At 34.5% G+C, this 8150-nt stretch overlaps 1 long non-coding RNA gene across 6 annotated transcripts; it reads right to left on the bottom strand.

The window, feature by feature from the left end:
- Positions 1-13: 13 nt before the first annotated feature.
- On the bottom strand, positions 14-8141 carry LOC107856578. Of its 6 annotated transcripts, XR_007051007.1 has the most exons (7): positions 5131-8141; positions 4978-5044; positions 2955-3012; positions 2778-2839; positions 1777-2309; positions 1480-1609; positions 14-1366 (listed from the first exon to the last, which is right to left on the bottom strand). It is a non-coding gene; the product is annotated as an uncharacterized LOC107856578 (long non-coding RNA). The 6 variants fall into 6 exon arrangements; XR_007051005.1 differs by having other exon boundaries at positions 2955-5044; XR_007051006.1 differs by having other exon boundaries at positions 4978-8141.
- Positions 8142-8150: the final 9 nt, after the last annotated feature.

The following is an 8150-nucleotide window of genomic DNA, read 5'->3' on the forward strand; positions in this document are numbered from 1 at the left end:
TACAAGTCCTTGGGAATTTCTCAGTAATCAAAAAAGGAAAAAAAAAAGAAAGAGAAAGCTTAAAGCTATCAATACATCTATGAATTTATCACCCATTAGTATGAGAATATTCAAATAAGCAGAACCATTAGAATTTATCTCATCTTTTATGGACATTTTTTCGTAGGATAACTTACCAATGAGAGTCAAAAGAGAGTTGTGAGTTGAAGATAAGTTGCTTACTCTAGGGAAATGCATGCGTGTAATCAATATCTAAACTCTTGTGGAAATATATATCCTATAAGAAAACCATGTTAAGTATGAGAACTGATATATAGATATTGCAACTTCTTGCCCAACACGTGAACTAATGCAAGCCCTAGATTTCATTACATATTTCCAAATCCAACTGTGTTTAGCTCATTGTTGTGTTTATAGGGGAAACATCAAGATAGGATGGCAGGAGGTAAAGAAGAGTATAGCATTCTTTTACTCCCTCGTGTCAACATATACCCAGGTGCAAAATCCTTTTTTGTTTGCTAGTTTCTGTTGATATCTGATATCTTCTTATACGTTATTTGGATACAACAATTTTAATAGTATGACCTTACAAGCTATGTTGAAATGCAGGAAATATACTACTCAACCAAAAGACAACAGTTCTTGATCGATCAAGGTTATAGCTTTAAGGTACTATCTCTCGGCACCTTAAAGAGGAATAAAAGTGCTTATTGAATCACCACTGAATAAACACCCAAGTGACCAAAAACCAAATCCTTGGAACCTTAAGAACTACACGGGTTACTTGCTAGTCGATAACAAAAGGTATCCAATAGGAGAATGATATAGCTAATTAAATATAAAGGTATAATAGAGTAGAATATAAATATAAGTCTTATGTTGGTATTTTTAGCCCTGGGATCAACCCACACATCCGGTTTCGACTCATTCATTTTTTTCAGCAGATGTGTTCGTCTAAAGACTTCAAGTCGAGTCTGTTCGCGACCCAAGTCCTTTTCCTACTAACAAAAAGGTAAATAAGCACAATCAAGTAATATTTAATGAACTTTATATAAACACATAAAGTAAAACCTAAGGTTACTACATACCATTTCTCAAACTATGACCCCAACACTCTTCGCACCTCCGGTGTGCAATGAGCCACCTTTTAGACTGGCTCTAGCTTTCTTATTTTTCTCAGAGATTGTCTTATATTCAAAAGATTCCAATAGATACACAAGTCATCATATACGGTTTTGAGAAGCCATTGTGAAACATTGCCTGTACGTCAAACACGTTCAAGCCAATTGCGTAGCTTTGCACCAGTATTCCTCTAAACAATAATGGATATAACTCTATTATGTTTTTTCAACCAAGTACACATTGTCTGAAAATCAAGTGAGTAGTGTTATATGATATATATATATATACACACACACAAGCATATAGAAATATATATTACTATTAAAGTTGACCAAATAATGATTAAATCTAGTATACCTTGAACTCTTCAAACATGGCTTATCTATGGTCTTCTGGAATCTCCGATCAACTGTGCCAAGGTTGTGAAAAAAGCCTCCTAACGCTCTCCCTTACTGCCTTATTAACTTATTTTGATGCGGGATGCCACCTGTACAAGAACAAAATAATTATGTAAAGTACTTAGCACTTATATTGTTGCTGCTGTTGTTGTCTAGTGAACAAATCCTCCTCTAATTTAACTGTTTACAAAATAAATATGTAAGCATGAATATTTTATTAATGAAAAATAAACTTATGAATTAAAAATAAACTTACGTAGATCCATCAGGTTCGATGAAGACTCTACCAAGCCTGTCCTTATCTCCAGGAATTAGACCAATCAAATGTGCATCAGTATCATCTACTATAGGTGGAGGTGGAGGTGCAGATCAAGATGCGGATGCTACCCCTAGGAGTACCCAAGGTTCATTAACTGGGGGAGTAGATGTCTAGGCATCAGAGTCAGAGTTGTCTCTCAGCTGCAATCCTGAGAGGTGGGGGGATGAACCATGGGGGGATGGATTACCAGATGATAATATCAAAGTCCCTATATTTGTAGGAGGCCTGAGAGTATGTGGAGCGTAAGAAGTGCACACCTGTCGCTGCTTTCTAGGACCATGATAATCTATAGGATTACCAGTGCCAAATGGGACATAAGACCTCCCTGATGAAGAGGTGTGCATCTGTGGCTGTGAAGAAAGTCGACCAGGAATATCATCAGGATTTATAGGTGTCCTAGATTTGTTTTTAGCAATTGACTTCGAATTCTTATCAGGACGAGACTGATCACCACTACTACCGGATGTCATCTGCATGCAAGTTTATACTAAAACATATAAAAATCAATTTGTATTCTACCAGTAATGCTTGCATCCTATAAATATAACTTTTCAGAAACTTACATACAAGTAACTAAAAGGTAATTACATGTACAACAACTAGTACTTGAACAAGTAGTAATATTGGACATCTTGAACTCTCAAACTCCCAAAGTTGCTTTATTTTTTTTTTCTAATTTATATAACTTTGTTATTTTAGAAGAGTGATAAGGTGGGGACTTGGTTCAATCTGATCCAATTAGAAAAATCATTCATACTATAGTCTTATCAATATCACTTTAAGTTCAATAACCAAACTTACTTTTCTCCATTTAGTGGCCTTTCTGATTTAAGTAATAATGACATGTACCTAAAAACTACATTTAATTTCTGTTAGACAGTGTTTTATAGGCCAGGGAATGTTACAGGTTAGTTAGTGGATACACTTTCGATACGTACTTGTCCGAGCAAAGCAAAGATCTATTTAATGAGTCCAGTAATGGACTGCTGGAAAATCCACCCTGCAGAGAAACAAGCCAAAACAACAGATTAAGAGTTGTGTCCCTTCATAAGATGATCAAATAAAGGAATAATCCTTGTGAAGAACAAAATATAAACAGAAATCTAAAAGTTTACCCTCTTAGTATCCAAGTGTGAACTTGGAAGCAACTTTAATATTTCTTCAATAGGACGCCTGAATATAAAATTATACCGATGTCATAAATAGTGGACTGAGATTAAGATTTTTCACACTATGTTCCAAATAACATTTGCTGAGATAGTGGAGTTAGCCACCCACATAATGGTGGATAGTGGAGGAAGGAAATCAATTAATGAAACAGTTGTAATATTTCTAACAGAAAAAAGAGAAATTAATGAACTTTTCTTGCAAGGACTTAATTCCATGACTGCTTCTCAACGTAATGAAGCCCAACTCTAGAATTACATAGAATAGAAGTATCTTATTCCAGTGAATCTAAAGCATCCAGATTCATAAAAAATAACCAATTATTTGAATACTAAGAGGTGCATACCCAGAGAAGACATAGGTATAGTTTGGATCAGATTGGACTATAGTTTGTGACTATAATCTTTATTCAACCTTTGTCGTTTACCCACTCGCTGAAACATTATATTAGCAACCCTTATTTTTTTTCCCACATATTGAAATAACAAAATTGTTTTAAATTTGGCTGTGTATTATCATACCAACTGATGATGGTTGGCAATGATGATACACCCCTGCTTCCTTATAGTTCAATGCAAATGTAGCCAACAAAATCATCCAAATACCACACAAGCACACACTATTTTTCTATGGATATAATCCAGCAAATATTAGAACATGTTTTATTTCTTTGAACAGGTAGTTCTGATTCAGCAAATGGATTAAAAGCTACTACTGTAAGGTTTAGGAAAAAAATCAAAAATCTGGTATTTAAAGAATGATTATCACCTGTATACCCATTTTTTGCATTTATTTACCTGCAATATATAACTCTATAGCTGACAGCTAGTATACAACAACAATCTAGTAGTAAAAACTATAGAGAACATTAATTAAAGTTGTAACTAACAGATGCATGAAAACAGAGAAAGCAATAAACAGAGAAACAAAGAAAGCAACATGTACACCAGTAAGTGGAACTTCCTCAGATATTCAAGTAACAAATAGAGAAAGCAGCATGTACACCAGTAAACAGAGTTTAGGCTAAAAAGATAACTAGTACAAACAAGTAATCTCAAAAAACTCTAACCAACAAAATACAATACACTAACTAGTGGTAATAAAACACAAACTAGCTAATCTATATTCTCTCAATCTTCCTCATCGCTTGTTTCATTTCTATCATTCTCCCATTCTTCCTCATCTGTTGTTTCATTTTCATGATCCCATTCGTTCTCCCAAAATGATTCATTTCCCTCATCTATTTCTTCCATTGTATTTGCGATGTCAATGATCTCATCATCAGAAACTTTTTCTAATATACGTTGAGGATGTTCTAGATTGTTTTCCAACTCATCATCCACTATCTGATCAACAACTGTGACTTCGTTCTAGTATGCCACATCTTACACATTCTCAATCTCAATTCTCCCCACAGGTTTAGTCTTTATAAACACCCACCAATTTACTTTATCTCACAATGGATATATAGCATAATATACCTGCCTGGCATTTTGTGCAATAATAAAGGGATCATAACATTATATTGCCTCGTGTGCTTAACTTCAATTATATTATGCTGTTGATTCACCCTGGTACCTCTATGTGATGGATCAAACCACTTGCACCAAAATAGAATTATCTTCTTTGTTCGTCAACCAGGGTACCTGACTTCTAATATCTCTTGTATGACACCAAAATATTCAACGATTTGACCATTACCGTCAATATCACCTTCAACACACACGCCGCTATTATTATTTTTCTTATACTTAGAAACTTTCTCGGTTTGAAACTTGAAACCATTCACACAATATTTATCCATTGTCCGAATTTGAGTTGCAGGACCAAATATAATATCTCTCACTAATGGCAAATGTTCGACAGTACTATGTTCATCCAAAACCTACATATCGTTAAATCAAAATACAAATTTTATTAAATGACCTATATATAATTTTAGTAAATGCACATGTGATCTATCATACTTACTTATTCTTCCAGCCAATTGTAAAACCTCGTATATACAGCATCATTAACCCATTTGCCAATGATTAAACTGTCAAGTATACATCAATAAGATTTTTTTATTATTGAAGTACCCTAAACAAATTAATATAATTCGATAACATCATTAACACTTACTCAAGATATGGTTGAATCTCTGGACAATTGAGCAAAACATGTGTCACAATAGATTTTCTTTCCATCCCAGTGAGGGCTCGCGTACAATCACTTTTAGATCCTCTGCCTAAATTGTTAAAAATTGATATAGGTGGAAACATAGGATCATCATCACCTTCATCATTACGATTGGACCTATTTCTTTTGCATGGTACTTCATCCCCAAAGTAGTAAGAACAAAAACAAGCAGTTTCTTTTACAAGATAAGCTTCACAAATCGATCCTTCTATCTTTCCCCTTTGCTTAATCGTTTGTTTACACTAGCCAATTTTCCTACATAATTTTATCTTAGGTAGATAAAAGTAATTCTTTTAAGAAAATGATGGAATTAAATTAAAAAAATTTATCTCTCTCCTGAATACATCCACCTCATTTGAATTGGTCCTCCAAGACGTGCCTCTTCTACGAGGTGAATTGGAAGATGCTCCATCACATCAAAAAAGCCACATGGAAAGATCTTCTCCAACTTAGTAGTGATGACAGGAATATTCTGCTCCATTCTGTCCAAGCTACTCTCCAACAACTTTCTCAAACATAAATCTTTGAAGAATAAACTTATCTCTGTGATTGGTTTCCATATCCTCTCAGGAAGGTGGCTAAATGCGATAGAAATCAAGGTCTCCATAAAAACGTGACAATTATGGCTTTTCATACCAATTAACTTCCCTTCTTCCATATCCGTTCGTTTTCCTAAATTCGAAGCATACCCCTTAGGCATCCTCAAATTCTTAACCCACTCACATATTTTCCATTTATCATCTAATGTGAATAAAAAACTGGCCTTGGGCTTAAACAATTTACCATTTTCTTTTTCCTTCAACCACAATTCTTTTCTCTTACAATACTTCTTTAAATCCATTCTAGCTTTTGAATTATCTTTTTTCTTGCCCTTAACATCCATGGCTGTGTTGAATAAATTATCAAAATAATATTTTTCAATGTGGGTCGGATCAAGATTATTTCTTAGTTTATTGTCACCCCCAATATGGCAACTCCCAAAATATGCTTTGTTTGGTTTAATTATGTTCAACACCATATCCAGGAAGTCTAGAAGGTGGACTAACTGTAACTTTAGGAAAATTACAAACTCTCTCCCAAATCTGATGCCCTGACAGTAATGGAGGTGGCGGATCATTCTCAATCTTATTCTTTATGAACGCATTTTTCATCCTTCTAAACTCGTGGTCCATTGGTAAGAACTGGCGGTAACAATCAAACCAAGAATTTTTTTCGACCATTCTTTAAAGTGAATACTTTGCTATTTTCCATGAAATATGGGCAAGCTAACTTTCTAGTAGTCATCCAACCAGACAACATCCTATATGCAGGAAAATTGCTAATAGTCCACATTAAATTGGCACGCATGACAAAATTTTGCTTAGCTGATATATCATATGTCACTACACCTTCATGCCATAATTGTAGTAATTCATCTATCAATGGCTGGAGATACACATCTTTCAAACTTTTTGGATTGCGGGGACCTGGAATAATACAACTTAGAAATATGTAGGGACTTGTCATGCACATTTCAAGTGGAAGATTATATGGAGTAATAAATACAGGCCAACAAGAATAAAGTGTGCCAGAATTAGAGAATGGTGTGAAACCATCTGCACACAACCCCAATCTAACATTTCTTGGCTCACTAGCAAAATTAGGATAAGTTCTATCGAAGTTCTTCCAATCTTCTACATCTGATAGATGAGACAAGACACCTGGTGTCCTTCTATTTTCATGGTGCCATTTCATGTGTGGGGAAGAACTCATTGAAGCATACAACCTCTTTAACGTAGGTATAGGAGGTAAATAGTACATTGCCTTAATAGAAACCATCTTTCCAATGGGAGTCCGCTTATAATGAGCATGTCCACAAAACTTACAATTTTCTAATTCATCAGCATTCTTATAGAACAACATACAACCATTTATACAACAATGGATTCTATTATATGACAATCCCAACTTGGAAACCAATTTCTTTGCTTGATAAAAATTCTGAGATATGTTCAACTCTGGATTTACTAGTTCACCCTAAAGACCAACCATAGAGTCCATAGCAGCTTGAGCAACATTCCAATCAGATTTGATGCTCAGTAATCTAACTGCAATATATAAAGCAGAATGCGGACTCCCTTCACATTATGGGTGACTAGCCTCTTCTAATTGTTGATAGAAACCTCCTGCTTCTTCATTAGGATCTTCTTTTAAATTCTGTTCGAGTTCCATCCCATCCCCAATACCAAAAACATCATTGACCATTTCATGAATCCTATCCTCGTGTTGTACTCTATCGTGTTGCACCCTATGTTGAACTCTAGCATATTGAATCCTAGCATGTCGACCATGTACAAACATGTCATATTCATGCATAGGCAATGAATTATAAAATATACCATTCAAACCATCTCTTTCTCTGTGATCGACCCACACAAAGTATCTTGGCTTAAATCCATTATGATAGAGATGAGTCATAACTATATCTGGTTGAAAAAATTTCAAGCACCTACATGAACTACAAGGAAACCTAACCACTCCATTTTTTTTGGAATAGATCTAGTGACATCGCATGATCGATAAAACCTCTAACACCATTAAGATATTGGGGTTTTAAACCGCCAACATTTCCATAATCCATATCATACATCCATAGACGATGATCCATCTACAAAAATATAGATATTCAATAATATGTAACTTTACATTAAAATATATAAAAATCAAGTCATTAGTTCATATATCAAGTGAATACACTTAAATCATTTTCAAGTAGCTAGACTTAAGCTTTTTCAAGTCATTAACTTCACATTTGAAGTAGCAACACTTAGGCATTTTCAAGTCACAAGTTCACAATTGTAGTAACTACACTTGAGAATTTTCAAGTCATTAACTTCACATTTCAAGTAGCTACACTTAACCATTTTCAAGTCACAAGTTCACAATTTGTAGTAACTAGAATTGAGCATGTTCAAGTCATTAAC

The sequence above is a fragment of the Capsicum annuum genome, unplaced genomic scaffold (genome assembly GCF_002878395.1).
Source record: "Capsicum annuum cultivar UCD-10X-F1 unplaced genomic scaffold, UCD10Xv1.1 ctg69524, whole genome shotgun sequence".
NCBI classification, from domain to species: Eukaryota; Viridiplantae; Streptophyta; class Magnoliopsida; order Solanales; family Solanaceae; genus Capsicum; species Capsicum annuum.